The following is a 15,865-nucleotide window of genomic DNA, read 5'->3' on the forward strand; positions in this document are numbered from 1 at the left end:
CTGATATACAGTTTTTGCTTGCTTACTTTTAATAAAATTCAGCCTTTAATTCTTCCAAGCAATTCATATTTCCCAAGTTCATTTACTCCCGCAGAGGATTATTTCATACCTTTTCTGCTCTCATCAAGTTCCCAAAACTTCTCTGGTCCTCAGTCTCAGTGATGAACTTGCTACCTAATAGGCTGAGAAAACTGAAGCGAGCTGAAGAGAAATTCCACAGCCTCCCATCATCACACGTGGCTACTAACCCACCTCTCTACCCACTTATTTGGCCTTTATACTTGTCCATATGGATGACAAGTCTGGACAAGTATAAAGTGCTCCAGTCTAAGCCATATTTCTGTATGTATAGTATGTCCTATTTTAATTTGATTAACAAAGTCATTATCCAAGAAATTCTCCCCTTTCCTACATCATGTTTCACCCTCTATTAAATTATCTCTACCAGCGTATAAACATTCTGTTACTTTTTTCACCTTGAAACCATTGTCTTTGAAGTGGAGAATATCATCCCTTGTTACTACACTCCCGGTTGTCTTGTTTTCTTTTGGACCAAAACACCCCCACAGAGTTATCTCCACCCACCATTTCCATTTCCTATTATTTTTCTTCTGTTTTCTCTCTCTTTTTGTTTTTGATTTATTTTTATTTTTTAAAAGACTTTATTTATTTTTAGACAGAGAGGAAGGGAGGGAGAAAGAGAAGGAGAGAAACATCAGGCCGTGGTTGCCTTTCACATACCTCCTGCACTGGGGGCCTGGCCTGCAACCCCGGTGTGTGCCCTGACTGGGAATCAAACCAGCGACCCTTTGGTTCGCAGGCTGGCGTGAGCTATACCAGCCAGGGCTCTCTTTCTTTTTAATACGGTAAAATGTATATGACATAAATTTACTATTTCAACCTTGTGTACAGTTCAGTGGCATTAACTACATTTATAATGCTGTGCGTTATCTGTTTTCAGAAACTTTTTATCGTCCCAAACAGAAATTTTGTACCCATTAAGCAGTAACTCCTTATGTCCCCCTACTCCCAGCCCCTGTTAACTCTATTCTACTTTCTGTCTCTATGAAGTTGCCTATTCTAGGTACTTCATATTAGTGAATTATTCAGCATTTGTCTTTTTGTGTCCAGCTTATGTCACTTAGCAGAATGTCCTCAAATTTCATCCATGTAGTGGCATGTATCAAAATTTCATTCCTTGTTCTGGCTGGTGTGGCTCAGTGGGTTGAGCGCCAGACTGTGAATCAAGGGGTCACCAGTTTGATTCCTGGTCAGGGCATGTGCCTGGGTTGTGGGCCAGATCTGGACCCAATAAGGGGTGCAAGAGAGGCAACCACACATCGATGTTTCTCTCTCTTTCCTTTTTCTTCTCTCTAAAAATAAATAAATAAAATATTAAAAAAATTTTCATTCGTTTTTATGGCTGAATGACATCCCGTTGTGTATATACCACATTTTGGTTTTCCATTCATCTTTTGATGTGTATTTGGGTTGTTTTCACCTTTTGATTATTGTGAATAATGTTGCTATGAACTTGGTGCACGAGTATCTGTTTGAATCCTTGCTTTCAATTCTTTTGGGTATTTACCTATAAGTGGAAATATTGGGTCATATAATAATTCTGTGTATAACTTTAAAAAACAGTGGTAAAGTACACACAAAGCAAACTCTCTTAGTTATTCTTAAGTGTATAGTTAAGTAGTGTTAACTATATTCACACTGTTGTGTAACCAATCCCTAGAACTTTTTCATCTTGCAGAACTGAAACTCTATACCCATTAAATAGCAAATTCCCCTCTTTTTTCCTCTAGATCCTGGCAACAACCATTCCACTGCCTGTTTCTATTAGTTTGACTACTCTAGATACCTTAAATAAATGAAATCAGCCCTGGCTGGGCTAGCTCAGTGGATTGAGCACGGGAATGCGAACCAGAGTATTGCGGTTCGATTCGCAATCAGGGCATATGCCTGGGTTGCAGGCCAGCTCCCAGCAGGGGACGCACAAGAGGCAACCCATACATTGATATTTCTCTCCCTCTCTCCTTCCCTTCCCCTCTAAAAATAAATAAATAAAATCTTTAAAAAAAATAAATGAAATCATGTAGTATTTGCTTTTGTGTGTGTGTATGTGACTACCTTATTTCACTTAATCTAATTTTTTAAAAAAGATTATTTATTTTTACAGAGGGGAAGGGAGGGAGAAAGAGAGGAGGAGAAACACCAATGTGTGGTTGCCTCTCATGTGCCTCCCACTGGGGACCTAGCCCACAACCCAGGCATGTTCAATTCCCACTGGGAATTGAACTTGCAAACCCCTTAGTTCGCAGGCCAGCGCTCAATCCACTGAGCCACACCAGCCACGGCTGATGCACACAAGTCTTTAACTTTGACTAAGTTCAGTGTATCTATATTTTTTTCCTTTGTAGCCTGTGCTGCTGTAGCTTTTGCTTCTGGTGTCATATCCAAGAAATCCTAGCCAAATTCAATATCATGAAGATTTTCCTTAATGTTTTATTCTCAAAGTCATATAGTTTTAGCTCTTACATTTAGGTCTTTGTAATTTATATAAGTTAATTTTTGTATGTGGTGTAAGGTAAGGGTCTAACTTTATTCTTTTGCACGTGGATATACAGTTTTCCCAGCACCAGTCGTTGAAAAGACTGATCTTTCCCCACTGAATGGTCTTGGCACCCTCTCAAACATTAACTGGCCATATGTGCCAGGGTTATTAACTCACTTTAATTTATATGCTTCAGTTATCAGTGTAGTGCTTTTTTGTTTTTGGTCATTTATATAATTTGCTTGTATTATTACTTGTATTTTTTTCTTAAGAAATCCTGGTAATAGTTCTTCATTACATGTGTTGCAGGTATTTTATCTCTGCCTGTCTTTCGTTTTTTGTTTTTTAAATTTATGTAGTTAGATCTATCAGTGTTTTAATTTGTGACTTGTGGATTTTATATTTTGTCTAAGAGATCCTTCCCACTGTAGGCTTTTGAAAATATTATGCTATATTTTTCCTAATGATTTTAAGTCACATTTTATTGAATTTAAGATACCATTGATTAGCCCTGGCTGGTGTAGCTCAGTGGATTGAGCGCAGGCCTGCAAACTAGAGGATCGAGGTTCGATTCCCAGTCAGGCCACATGCCTGGGTGGTAGGTCAGTTCCCAGCAGGGGACTCACGAGAGGCAACCATACATTGATATTTCTCTCCTTCTCTCCTTCCCTTCCTCTCTAAAGGTAAATAAATAAAATCTTAAAAAAAAAGATACCATTGCTTATAAAAATCACCTGCTGTCCATTAAACTGTAACAATTCTTATTACTTAGGTCTATTATTTTTACTTAAAGTGCTCTTATAGACTTGATTTGGTAGGCATAGCTTTTTATCATGTTATACTTTTGAAAAAAGGAAGATGTATAGAAAATAAATTGGTTAAAGCACTTTTAAATCCGTTTGCATTTGGAGTATAACTGTCTAGAATCTTTTTTCAGCCCAGAGGGTTTAATGTCATAGTGTTCCATACAACATTGCACTTTTATTATCAAGAGTGTGGTGATACATAATTTCTCAAAAAATGGCTGTCCTGTTGTATCTAGGTGTTTATTTAAGCACTATTGTACAAGTTTAATACACAGGCGCCTGGAAATAATTTTTAAATATTTCAATTTCAAGATATTGAAAGTCTTAGACATGATGAAATGTTGTAGACAGTTTTTATTTTAATTCATCTTGAGTTTTTTCAGTGTTTGAAATGAAATATAGGCTTTTAATTTTACTGTTAGAACAAGGTTAGCTACTTACCTAAATACAATTTTTAATGTCTTTTCCCCCCAAGTGGGTTGAAAGGTCACTTTTATTATCTAATTCCTGTTTGATCTGACACTCGAATAGAAAGACCAATGGAATAAAACAGAAAACCAGAAAAAGGCTGCAATACATGCAATATTCTAACATGTGGTAAAGGTATTATCTTAAATTAGATGAACTAGTCAATTGTTATTGTCATAACTTAGTAGCCATCTGAAAAACGAATAGATTTGGATCATATATTTTTTAAAATTTTATTTATTTATCTTTAGAGAGGAAGGGAAGGAGAGAAGGAGAGAAACATCAATGTATGGTTGCTTCTCGTGAGTTTCCTGCTGGGAACTGGCCTGCAACCCAGGCATGTGCCCTGATTGGGAATTGAACCACAATCGTGTGGTTCGCAGGCCCGCAGGCCCGCAGGCCCGTGCTCAATCCACTGAGTTACACCAGCTAGGGCCCTGGATCATATTTTTATATCTTATGCCAGGATAAATTCCAAGTGGATGAAAATTAAACTAATAAATGTTCTAGAGCAGAACATGAAGAAATAATTAAAGAATTGATACATAAAGTTCTCACTGTTATGTGTGTTAATTTATGAAAATAAAGAAGCGGAGAGAGAGGTAGAGACAGAGAAAGAGATATGAGGGAGAAACATCAATTGGTTGCTTCCTGTATATGCCCTAACTGGGAATTGTACCTGCAACCTAGGTATGTGCCTTTACTGGGAATCAGACTTACACACTTTCAATGTTTGGGACCATGCTCCAGTCAATTAAGACACACTGACCAGGGCTGTTTGTTTTTATTAAATGTGCTTCTCTTTTGTTTTCAAATACCCTTTAGTTGCTTTTTTTGTGCACTTATTTTTATTTAATTTTAATTGAATTTGTTTTAAAAATCACATGGCACAAACTCTAAAGGTATAAAAGCTATTCAGTTGAAAAATCATTTACATTCTTTTGATGCAGTTTTCCTCCCTGGGGGCAACCAGTATTTAACAGTTTCCTATGTATCCTTCTAGAGATTATTATGTGCATAGGTAAGCAACTATATGTATGTGTTTGTGCTAGTGTATGTGTGTATATTTACATATCAATTACCTGTTATTTACTTCAAGATAGAAGGCCACTTGAGTGTAAGTTCGATGAAGGCAGGGGTTTTTGTTTCTTTTTATCAGTTTGTGCACTGTTATGTCCTCACTGCCTAGTGTTCTACATGGTGCACAGTACACACTTTTCCATAATGTTATTTTTCTTGTATCTTAATGATTTATAGACTCTTTTATATCTGTGCTATGAATTATATTTTCCAAACTTGCATTTTTTTAAAAACTTGTGATAATTTTTGCAATGTAGAAGTAGTTCATTTTGTTGTTTACTGTTTTGATCTTTCAATTTCTGACTTCTGTTTCTTTTATTATTTTAGAAAGTCTCTCTGCACTTCTATATTACAAATAAAATTTTCATTTTAAATTACGTTTGATTTTACTCTTATGCTTAAATATTTAAACCATCTAGAATTCATTTTTTAGATGGCTACTCATTTGTGCTAGCAACATTTATTACATAGTTAATATTTTTCTCACTAACTGGAAATGTCACCTTTTTACTGAATTTTCTTAAGTATTTTAGCCTGTTTCTAGACTTTATTCTATTGCATTGACCTGCCTATTCATATACCAGTACACACTGATAAAATAATTTAATTATTGTGGCTTTATTTTAATACCTGGTTAGTCTAGTTCTCCATCATTATTCTTCCTTTTGTGTTTATGAAAGAGACAGAGAGAGAGAGAGAGTTTTTGCTGAGATTAACATTTGAATCAGTAGATTGAGTAAAACATATTGCCCTTCCTAATGTGTGTTGCCCTCATCCAATCGTTTGAAAACCTGAATAGAACAAAAAGGCTGACCCTCCTGTGATTAAAAGGGAACTTCTTCTGTCTGATTGCTTGAGATGGGACATTGGTATTCTCCTACCTTTTGATTGGAACTGAAATAGGGGCTCTTTGTGGGCCTTGAGCCTGCCACCTCTTGGACTGGAACTTACACCGTTGGCTCTCCTGGTTCTCAGGCCTTTGGACTCAGACTGGAGCAACACCTCTGGCTTCCTGGGTCTCCAGCTTGCTAACTGCAGATCTTGGGACTTCTCAGCAGCCACAGTCGTGTGAGCCAGTTTCTTATAGTAAATCTCTTTCTGTCTGTATATATCTTTTTGGTTTTGTTTTCTGGGGAACTATAACACATATAGTGATCAAAGCATTTTTCCCTTTTGATCTCTTAGTAAAGTGAACTGTAGTGGTAGGTACTCTAATAGTGAGTCATCCTTGCATTCTTGGTGTATTATTCTTTAATGTGCTGCTAACTTCTTTTTGCTGGGGTGTTTTTGCCTTGATATTTGTGAAAATCGTGTGTGGTTTTCACTTTCATGTTGTTAGGTTTTGGTAGCAATGCTATGCTTGCTACATAAAAATAATTTTGAAGATTTTTTTCCTTGCTGTGCTTTGGAAGGGTTGAAGTAATATTGGAATAATTTATTCTTTAAATATTTGATGGAATTCTCTTGTAAAATGCTTGACCAATTACTTTGAAAATGTTTCCTGTTCTTCTAGGGTAATTTTTAAATTTCTTCTAAGTCAATCTTGATAAATTATTTTTACTAGAAAATTGTTTCTTATAGGTTTTCTAATATACTTGCTTTTACCATTAAAAACTAGTTTGTTATTTTGTTTAAGTTTCTTTCAGATTAGTTGCAACTCTTGGAGTGTGGATTGTGCTATTATTTTGTCTGTTGGTTCTTTTTTATAGTTTTTCATTTCTTCTGTGATTTAGAATTTTTTTATTGAAAGCTTATCTCCTCTGGCTGGTGTGGTTCAGTTGGTTGGTCATTGACCTGCAAAATGAAGGGTCAGCTTGTTCAATTCTGGTCAAGGGCACAGGACTAGTTTGTAGGTTCCGTCCCCAGTTGGGGCATGTGCATGAGGCAAGTGATTGATGTTTCTCTCTCACCTAAATGTTTCTCTCCCTCTCTGTCTCTCTCCCTTCCCTTCTCTCTAAAAAATAAATAAAATCTTTTAAAAAAATGCCTATCATCAGGGGTAAATGTTTTTCCTTGGAATTCTTGTGTCCTAGATTGTGGTTGTGTCTGAAGACATTGGTCTCACATTTGCCTCTGCTGGAGTCATACAGGTTCTGGAGCTGAACGTAACAGCTTTTATTTTTATTTCTTGGCTCAGGCTTTCTGTACAATGTTTGTAGTATAAATATCAATCCTGAACCTGATTCTCATACTTGTTCCTCATTTAAAGCGGTGGAGTCTAGCATTATCCCACTGTGAATGCCCATTACAAAACAGGAGAAAGCTAGTTCATTGTATTCTTTGAAGTGATTAGTTAATATGATGGTGAGAATATTATCACTGGGAAAGAGAGGGACAGGTCTATTTATTTTTTCTCCCAGGTAATAGTCTCATGCAAGGATCAGTAAACTACAGCTCTTGTACCAAATCCAGCCTGATACTTGTTTTTATAAATAAAGTTTATTGGAATACATCTACACCCATTTGTTAATGTGTGTTCTGTGGTTGATTTTGTGTTACAGTGACATCGTTGAGTAGTTGCAACAGTGACCATGTTGGTCCTCAGAACCTAAGGTATTTAGTATCTAACCCTCTACAGGAAGAGTTAGCCAACCTCTGGTCCGATAACTATAGTGTACAAGTAGAGGATGATTAGTTTTTGTCTGTGATTACAAAGTACATATGATTACAGAGCTTTAAAAGTCAAATTCAAGAAAAAGTATACTTCATGGCAATAAAAGAAAATATTTGACTTCTGATGTGAGAGATCTGAATTATGCAGATAATTTAAGAACTTTTAGGTAGCAAAAGAAAGATTGGTTGGTGGATGACTTCAAATTGAGAAGTGTCAATTTATGCTGTTGCTTATTTGTATTCCTTAAAAAATTTCAGCTTAGAATTTAGGACCTTCTGGGCATTAGTTTTTAAAAAGTATTTTATTTATTTATTTTTTTAGAGGGATAGGAAGGGAACGAGAAAGAAAAACATTGATGGGCTGTCTCTCGCTTATGCCAGGACCAGGAATCAAATTGTTGACCTTTTGGTTCATAGGCCGGTGGTCAATGCCCTGAGCCACGCCAGCCAGGGCTGGTGATTAATTTTTACGTCTAGACCTTAGTTATGTTATCTGTTCAATATATACTATTCTTCACTTAGTATTGAAGCCCGGCTTTAGATAAGTAACAGACTATTAGCCTATACAGCAGGGGTGTCTACCCATTTGGCGCCTCTGGGCCACAGTGGAGTTGTTTTGGGCCACACATTAAATACACAAACACTAATGAGAACTGATGAGCAAAAAAACCTCTGTGTGTAATTTTCGTGGTATCCACCACCACAGATAAGCAAAAAAGTCCTCACATAATAACCCTAATTATTCAGTGGCCCTTTCGATAATCTTTTAAAATCATCAAATGGGTGTCAAGTTTGTGATCACTAATATAGAAAATGTATATATCTAAGTTATAAGACTTAGTATAAAACTTAGTAATAAAACTGAGTACCATTTTAAGTAAATTTACAATTTTGTGTTGGGTTGCATTCATAGCCATCCTGGGCTACAAGTGGCCTTCAGACTGAGGGTTAGACACCCCTGCTATACCGTATGAAGGATGAAAATAGTAAAGTCCACATGATCTTTTTATTTTTTAATCCTCACCTGAGGATATGTTTTATTGATTTTTTTGAGAGAGAGAGAAACGTTGATGTAAGAGAGAAGCATCGATTGGTTGCCTCCCATGTACACCTCTATTGCAAATCAAGCCCACAACCCAGGCCTGTGCCCTGACTGGGAGTCAAACCCGCAGCGTTTTGGTGCATGGGTTGACACTCCAACCAACAGCCACCTGGTGGGGGGCTCATGATCTCCGTTGTACACTGTGTGGGTCAGTAGTCCCATGAATTATAATTAGAATAATTTGTCGTTTTCTTTACCAAAAATTATTTTAAAAAGTTATCTCATCCTAAGTAATCTTATTTAGTTGTATAGCTGTAAAAATATCTGAGCCCTGGCCAGTGTGGCTCACTTGGTTGGAGTGTTGTCCCATAAACCAAAAGGTCACATGTTCGATCCCAATCAGGGCACATACCTGGGTTGTAGATTCTGCCCATGAATGGGGCATATGCCAGGGGTTGTTTGGCAATGTCTGGAGATACATTTGGTTGTCATAACTGGGTAGGGGGTGCTGCTGGCATTTAGTGGGTAGGGGTCAGGGGTGTTGCTAACCATCCTACAGGGCACAAGAGAGCTCTCCACAACAAAATATTTCTGGCCCAAAATGTCAATAGTGTTAAGGCTATAAATTCCTAGTCTACAAACATTAGAAAAGCTGCAAGTATTTTATAACCTCTATTACTGAATTTGGAAAAAATACACTTTTAAAAACCAAAAAAGTCAATTTACATTTAAAACCACTTGTGAGCTTCATGTATTTTCTTTTGTTAATTGTTTTTATTTTTAAAAATCATAATACAGAGATTAGGGTAATTTCATTGTTTCTAGGAGAATGACTTGGAATATTTTGGATGTTAGTGAAATTTATTTAGGGAAGAACTGAGTTGTGTATAAATGGAGGTGGCATGAGTGGTGTGTACATTTGTGGAGTAAGAGAGAAAAACTTAAAACCAAATGGCCCCAGCCTTTCACCCTCAGGTAAGTGGAAAATATACTCAGCACCAGATTAGCAGTGGCTAAAAACCTATTTACTGTTTCAAATTAAGACTGCTTCTGTTGGTATACAGTAGAAATAGTAGAAGGCTCTTCTTTTCTTTCTTTTTTTCTTGTAAATGAAAAGCTTTATTGAATAAAAATGTTTCAGACTATACAAGATTGTAAGAAAGTAGAATATTTTACAACTCTAAAAAATACTAGAGCTAAATCTCTAAAAATGTAGTACAAAGAAAAGCCTATAGCTTAAAACACCTCTCTTCCTGGCTCTTACTTTCTTTTTATACCAGTGCTTGTTTTATTTGGAAGTATGATTGGAAGGAAACTTTCTAGGAAGATCCTGGTTCAAATCTCTTGCAATAACTCAACTACTCTTTTTAAAAAAAATTTATTTATTTATTTATTTATTAAAAGATATTTATTTATTTATCTTTAGAGGGGAAGGGAAGGAGAGAAGGAGAGAAATATCAATGTACGGTTGCTTCTTGTGAGTCCCCTGCTGGGAACTGGCCTGCAACCCAGGCATGTGCCCTGACTGGGAATCGAACCGCAATCGTGTGGTTCTATTTATTTATTTTTAGGGAGCGAAGAAGGGAAGGAGAAAGAGAGAAAGAGAGAAATTTCTTTGCTTCTCAAATGCCCCAAACTGTGGGCTTGGCCTGCAATCTGGGCATGTTCCCTGATTGGGAATTGAACTGGGACCTTTTGGTTCACAGGCTGGTGCTCAGTCCACTGAGCCACACCAGCCAGGGCTCAACTACTCTCTATTACCCAATGAGATCTCTCTGTATTTTAGCCCTCTGGCTTCTTTGGCTTCTCCATTTCCTATACTACTCTTAATGTTCCTCTAGTTCCCGTGTCTATTTTATACCTACCAATTATGCTTCTTAATCTCTGCAGTTTATCCCTCATTCTCTCCCTTCCCCTTCTCAGCTGATAACCCTCCAAATAATCTCCATATCTGTGATTCTGTTCCTGTTCTGCTTGCTCGCTTAGTTTGTTTTTTTAGATGCAGGCTTTGATAGTTGTGAATTTGTTGCCATTTTAGTGTTCATAGTTTTGATCTTCTTTATCTTGTATAACTCTCTTTAGCATTTCATATAATAATGGCTTGATGATGATGAACTCCTTTAGTTTTACCTTGTCTGGAAAGCACTTTATCTGCCCTTCCATTTTAAATGATAGCTTTGCTGGTAGAGTAATCTAGGTCTAGGTCCTTGTTTTTCATCACTTTGAATACTTCTTGCCAGTCTCTTCTAGCCTGCAAAGCTTGTTTTGAGAAGTCAGCTGATTGCCTTATGGGAACTCCTTTGTAGGTAATTGTCTCCTTTTCTTTTGCTACTTTTAAGATTCTCTCTTTATTTTTAGCCTTTGGCATTTTATTTTATTTTTTAAATATATTTTATTGATTATACCATTACAGTTGTTGTTCTGTTCCCACCCCTTCATTCTCTGCCACCCTGCACACCCCCTCCCTCACCATTCCCCCCCTTTAGTTTATGACCACGTGTCTCAAGTTCATTAGATTCTATATTTCCCCTACTATTCTTGCCCTCCCCCCATCTATTTTCTACCTACTGTCTATGCTGTTTTCTGTGCCTTCTCCCCCCTTCTCCTCCTCCCACTCCCCTGTTGCTAACCCTCCATGTGTTCTTCATTTCTATGGTTCTGCTCCTGATCTAGCTATCCTCTTGGTTTGCTTTTGTTTTAGGTGTGGTTGTTGATAACTGAGTTTGCTGTCCTTTCACTGTTAATATTTTTTATCTTCTTTGTCTTAGATAAGTCCCTTTAGCATTTCATATAATAAAGGCTTGGTGATGATGAACTCCGTGAATTTGATCTTATCTGAGAAGCACTTTATCTGTCCTTCCATTTTAAATGAAAGCTTTACTGGATAAAGCAATCTTGGCTGTAGGTCTTTGGATTTCATGACTTGGAATACTTCTTTCCAGCCCCTTCTTGCCTGGAAGGTCTCTTTTGAGAAATCTGCTGACAGTCTGATGGGAATTTCTTTGTAGGTGACTGTCCCCTTATCTCTTGCTGCTTCTAGGATTCTTTCGTTCATTTTAGTCTTGGGTAATGTAATTATGATGTGCCTTGGTGTGTTCCTTCTTGGGTCCAACTTCTTTGGCACTCTCTGAGCTTCCTGGATTTCCTGGAAGTCTATTTCCTTTGCCAGACTGGGGAAGTTCTCCTTTATTATTTGTTCAAATAAGTTTTCCACTCGTGGCTGTTTCTTTCCCCTTCTGGTACCCCTATAATTTGGATGTTGGAATGTTTTAAGATGTCCCGGAGGTTCCTAAGCCTCTCCTCATTTTTTTGAATTCTTGTTTCTTTATTCTTTTCTGGTTGGATGTTTCATTCTTCCTTCTGGTCCACTGCCTTGATTTGAGTCCCAGTTTCCTTTCCATCACTGTTGGTTTCCTGTGCATTTCCCTTCATTTCAATTAGTTTAGCCTTCATTTGTTCCTCTAATTTATGACTAAAATCAACCAGTTCTGTGAGCATCCTGATCACCCGTATTTTGAACTGTGCATCCGAAAGGCTGGCTATTTCTTTTTTGCTTAGAGTTATCGGCTCTGGGGCTTTGAGTTCTTCTTGAGCCATATTTTGGACTGTTCGTGCCTGTTACCTATGAGGAGCAGAGCCCTAGGTGTTTACTAGGGCGGGGCAACTCAGTTGCTGAGTTGTGACGCTGTGTGTGTGGGCGAAGTCAGAGGAAATCAGTGGCGGTCCCCTCTGCCTCCTCCCGCCGCCAGGGCTGTGGTTTGTCTCACTGCTCACTCCTTTGCTGGTTTATCTGCGTGTGAATGTGTAACCGCGGTCAGCCTGCCCCACACCCTCACTGGGTCTGAGATGCTACCCGGGCTACCTGTGCGCCTGGGTCACCTGGGTCACCTGGGTCGGGGGATCCTTCCTGCTTGACCCTGCTCTGCTGCTGCCTCCACCCCTCTTACTGGTCCTGGTTGAACGGTTCGTTGTTGTCGGACTTCTGTATAGTTCAGTTTTCTGTTCTTTGGCTGCGTCTTTGTTTACTAAACCTTTATTGTATTCAAACTTGGTTGTGGGAGAAGGCACAGTGTTTCCACCTATGCCTCCATCTTGGCGGAAGTCCTAGCCTTTGGCATTTTAATTATGATGTGTCTTGGTGTGGTCCTCTTTGGGTCCAACTTGTTTGGGACTCTGTGCTTCCTGGACTTGTATGTCTATTTCCTTCCCTAAATTAGGGAAGTTTTCTTTCCTTATTTTTTTAAATAAGTTTTTAATTTCTTGTTCTTCCTCTTCTCCTTCTGGCACTTCTATGATTTGGATATTGGTATATTTTGAGATGTCCTGGAGGCTCCTTTAGTGTGTCCTAGTTTTTTTAAATTCTTTTTTTCTTCTTGCTATTCTGATTGAATACTATTTTCTTCCTTAAGTTCCAAATCATTGTTTATTGGATTTGGAATGTAAGTCCTGAGAGTTTTGCGGCCCTTGAAGAGCAGTCTCCTGAGAATCCTGCAGTTTCTCCTGCTGCCCAACCCCCACTGGTTTTTACAGCCAGAAATTGTGGGGACTTACCTCCCTGGCTCTGGAACTGTGGGCTGAGTGGTCTGGTTTGGAGCTAGAGTCCCTTGCTCCCAAGGTAACCCTCCTGGTTTTTATCCACCACACATGAATGTGGGATGGCCCATCCCACCACCTCTATGTGTTACTCCATGTCTCTGTGCCTGTTACATCTCTCCGCACCTCTCCATGCATCACCATGTCTCTGCTCCTTCTGCCCGTCTGGATGAATGTGGCTTCTTTAAAAATCCTTGGTTGCCCTGGCTGGTATAGTTCAGTGGATTGAGCGTGGGTCTGCGAACCACATGATCGCGGTCCGATTCCCAGTCAAGGGCACATGCCTGGGTTGCAGGCCAGTTCCCGGTTCCCAGCAGGGGACGCACGAGAGGCAACCATACATTGATATTTCTCTCCCTCTCTCCTTCCCTTCCCCTCTAAAGATAAATAAATAAAATCTTTACAAAAAATAAATAAATAAAAATCCTTGGTTGTCAGACTTTCATACAGCTTGATTTTCCCACAAGTCTGAGGGGTATTTGTTTTGAAGTGTACTTGTAATTTTTGCTGTAGATGTGTGAGGAAGTGAAGTGTATTTACCTATGCCTCTGTTTTGACTGGAAGTTGTAAATTATTCTTCATTTCAGTTAGTGTATCATTTCTGACTGGTTCTTTTTTTATGGCTTCCATGTCTTTCTTAATAATGTTGGAGTTCTCACTAAGTTCATTGAGCATTCTTACAACCATTGAACTCTGCGTCTCATAGATGAGAAATAATTAATTTGGATACTTATGGGACGTATAGAAAGAAATGATGGAGCTCAGAAGACAGTCAATTTAAGAGCCATTAACATAAAGTAACAAAAGCCATGGGTATGAGTGAGATTATATATGGACTGTATATAGACAGCATAAAAGAAGGCATGGGACTAAGCATTAAGGAACTCCAGTATTTAAGGGTTGAGCAGAGGAAGGAAGAGCTGACAAAGGAGCCTGAGTAGGAGTAGAAAGAAAGGTAAGAGAACCAGTATGTGTATGTGTATCTGTGTTAGTGAGTGAAAGAGAGAGGCTTGATGAAATTTTAACCTAAAATAAGCACAAAGTTTGTGTTCTTTTCACTGTACCCTGTATAACAATGTCTACCTTGTAGTGTTGGAAGGATCAAATGACATATATAGAGTACCTTGTACAATGCCTAGTCCATCAAGCAAATAGTAGCTTTTGTTATCTTTGATGTTATTTTCTGTATTTTAGTTTTATACAACATTTTGAAGTTGACCTCTTTTAGATGTGATTTCATTTTTTTTTCTTTTACTTGAGAGAGAGAGAGGAAGGGAGAGAGAGAACAAGTGAGAGACAGAGATTTGTTCACTTATTTATGCATTCACTGGTTGAGTCTTGAATGTGCTCTGACTGGAGCACATTCAAGAGCCCTCAACCTTGGCATAATGGGACAATGTTGTTCTAACCAACTAAGCTACCCTGCCAGGGCAGATCTGATTTCATCTTTATTCATTTAAAAATTTTATTTATTTTTAGAGGGGAAGGGCGGGGAAAAAAAGGGAGAGAAACATCCATATGTTGCTTCTCACACTCCCCTAATCAGGGACCGGCCCCTAACCCAGGCACATGCCCTGATTGGGAATTGAACCAGTGACCTTTTAGTTCACAGCTGTTGCTCAGTCCACTGAGCCATACCAGCCAGGGCTATTTTTATCTTTTTAAAATTTTATTTTAGAGAGAGAGAGAGAGAAACACTTATTTGTCATTGGTTGATTCCTGTTTGTGCTCTGACCAGGACCGAACTCACAACTGTGGCATGTCGGGATGATGCTCTTACCAACTGAGCTACCTGGCCAGGGCTGATTTCATTTTTGATGGTGATGTGAAATCAGATGCCTTCTTTTTTACCATTATCATATTTTTCTTATTGTGATTGTTCCCCCCTTTTACCTCCTGTATACCATGAATGGACTTTATCAGAAATATGATACATTTATGGCTTGTTTACATGTTTGTCTTTTTCTGTCAGATCAAAATGCTCTGTGTTTTTCATCTCTTGTCTTTAGTGCTAACACAAACTCTACCAGTAAAAGGGAATCTACTAAATATTTGTGGCATAAGGAAAAAAAATATAGCCCTGGGTATATTGGCTCAGTGGATTGAATGCCTGCCTGTGAACCAAAAGGTTGCTAGTTCGATTCCCAGTTAAGGCACATGCCTGGGGTTGCGAGTCAGGTCCCTGGTTGGGGGTGTTTGAGAGGCAACCACATATTGGTGTTTCTCTCCCTCTCTCCCTCCCTTCCACTTTCTCTAAAAATAAAGAAAAGAAAGAAAAAGAAAAAAAAGAAAAGAAAAACACAAATATATAAAAAATATATTGAGAGCCCTGGCTGGTGTAGCTCAGTGAATTGAGCACGGGCCTGTGAACCAAAAGATCGCAGTTCAATTCCCAGTCAGGGCACCTGCCTAGGTTGCAGGCTGGTTCCCAGCAGGGGTTAGTTCCCAGTAGGGTCCGCGTGAGAAGCAACCGTACATTGATATTTCTCTCCTTCTCTCCTTCCCTTCCCTTCTAAAGATAAATAAATAAAATCTAAAATAAATAAAAATGGTATTAATATATATATATAGAGAGAGAGAAAGACTCTGGAGCTAGAATCTTGGCTCTACCACTTACAGTACTTTCTGACTTAAGGAAGTTACTTGACTTTTGAGCCCTGGTTTCCTCATCTGCAAAATGTATGTAATAATACTATTGTTAAC

The 15,865-nt window shown here is 38.3% G+C and overlaps 1 protein-coding gene across 3 annotated transcripts in view; it reads left to right on the forward strand.

Annotated features, from left to right (window-relative positions):
• Window positions 1-15,865, forward strand: part of TESK2 (testis associated actin remodelling kinase 2) — a 122,014-nt gene that overhangs the window by 26,682 nt on the left and 79,467 nt on the right. The window contains exon 1 of one of the 3 annotated variants that reach the window (XM_037039534.1): window positions 5,960-5,982. The exons of the other annotated variants lie outside the window; for them this stretch is intronic. The gene's annotated coding sequence lies outside the window, so the exon portion shown is untranslated. Of the gene's footprint in view, window positions 1-5,959; window positions 5,983-15,865 lie in introns of those variants that run through there. 3 annotated transcript variants of the gene reach the window in all.

This window comes from Sturnira hondurensis, unplaced genomic scaffold (assembly GCF_014824575.4).
Source record: "Sturnira hondurensis isolate 20B ecotype Veracruz unplaced genomic scaffold, ASM1482457v3 Scaffold0025376, whole genome shotgun sequence".
In the NCBI taxonomy this organism is placed as follows: domain Eukaryota; kingdom Metazoa; phylum Chordata; class Mammalia; order Chiroptera; family Phyllostomidae; genus Sturnira; species Sturnira hondurensis.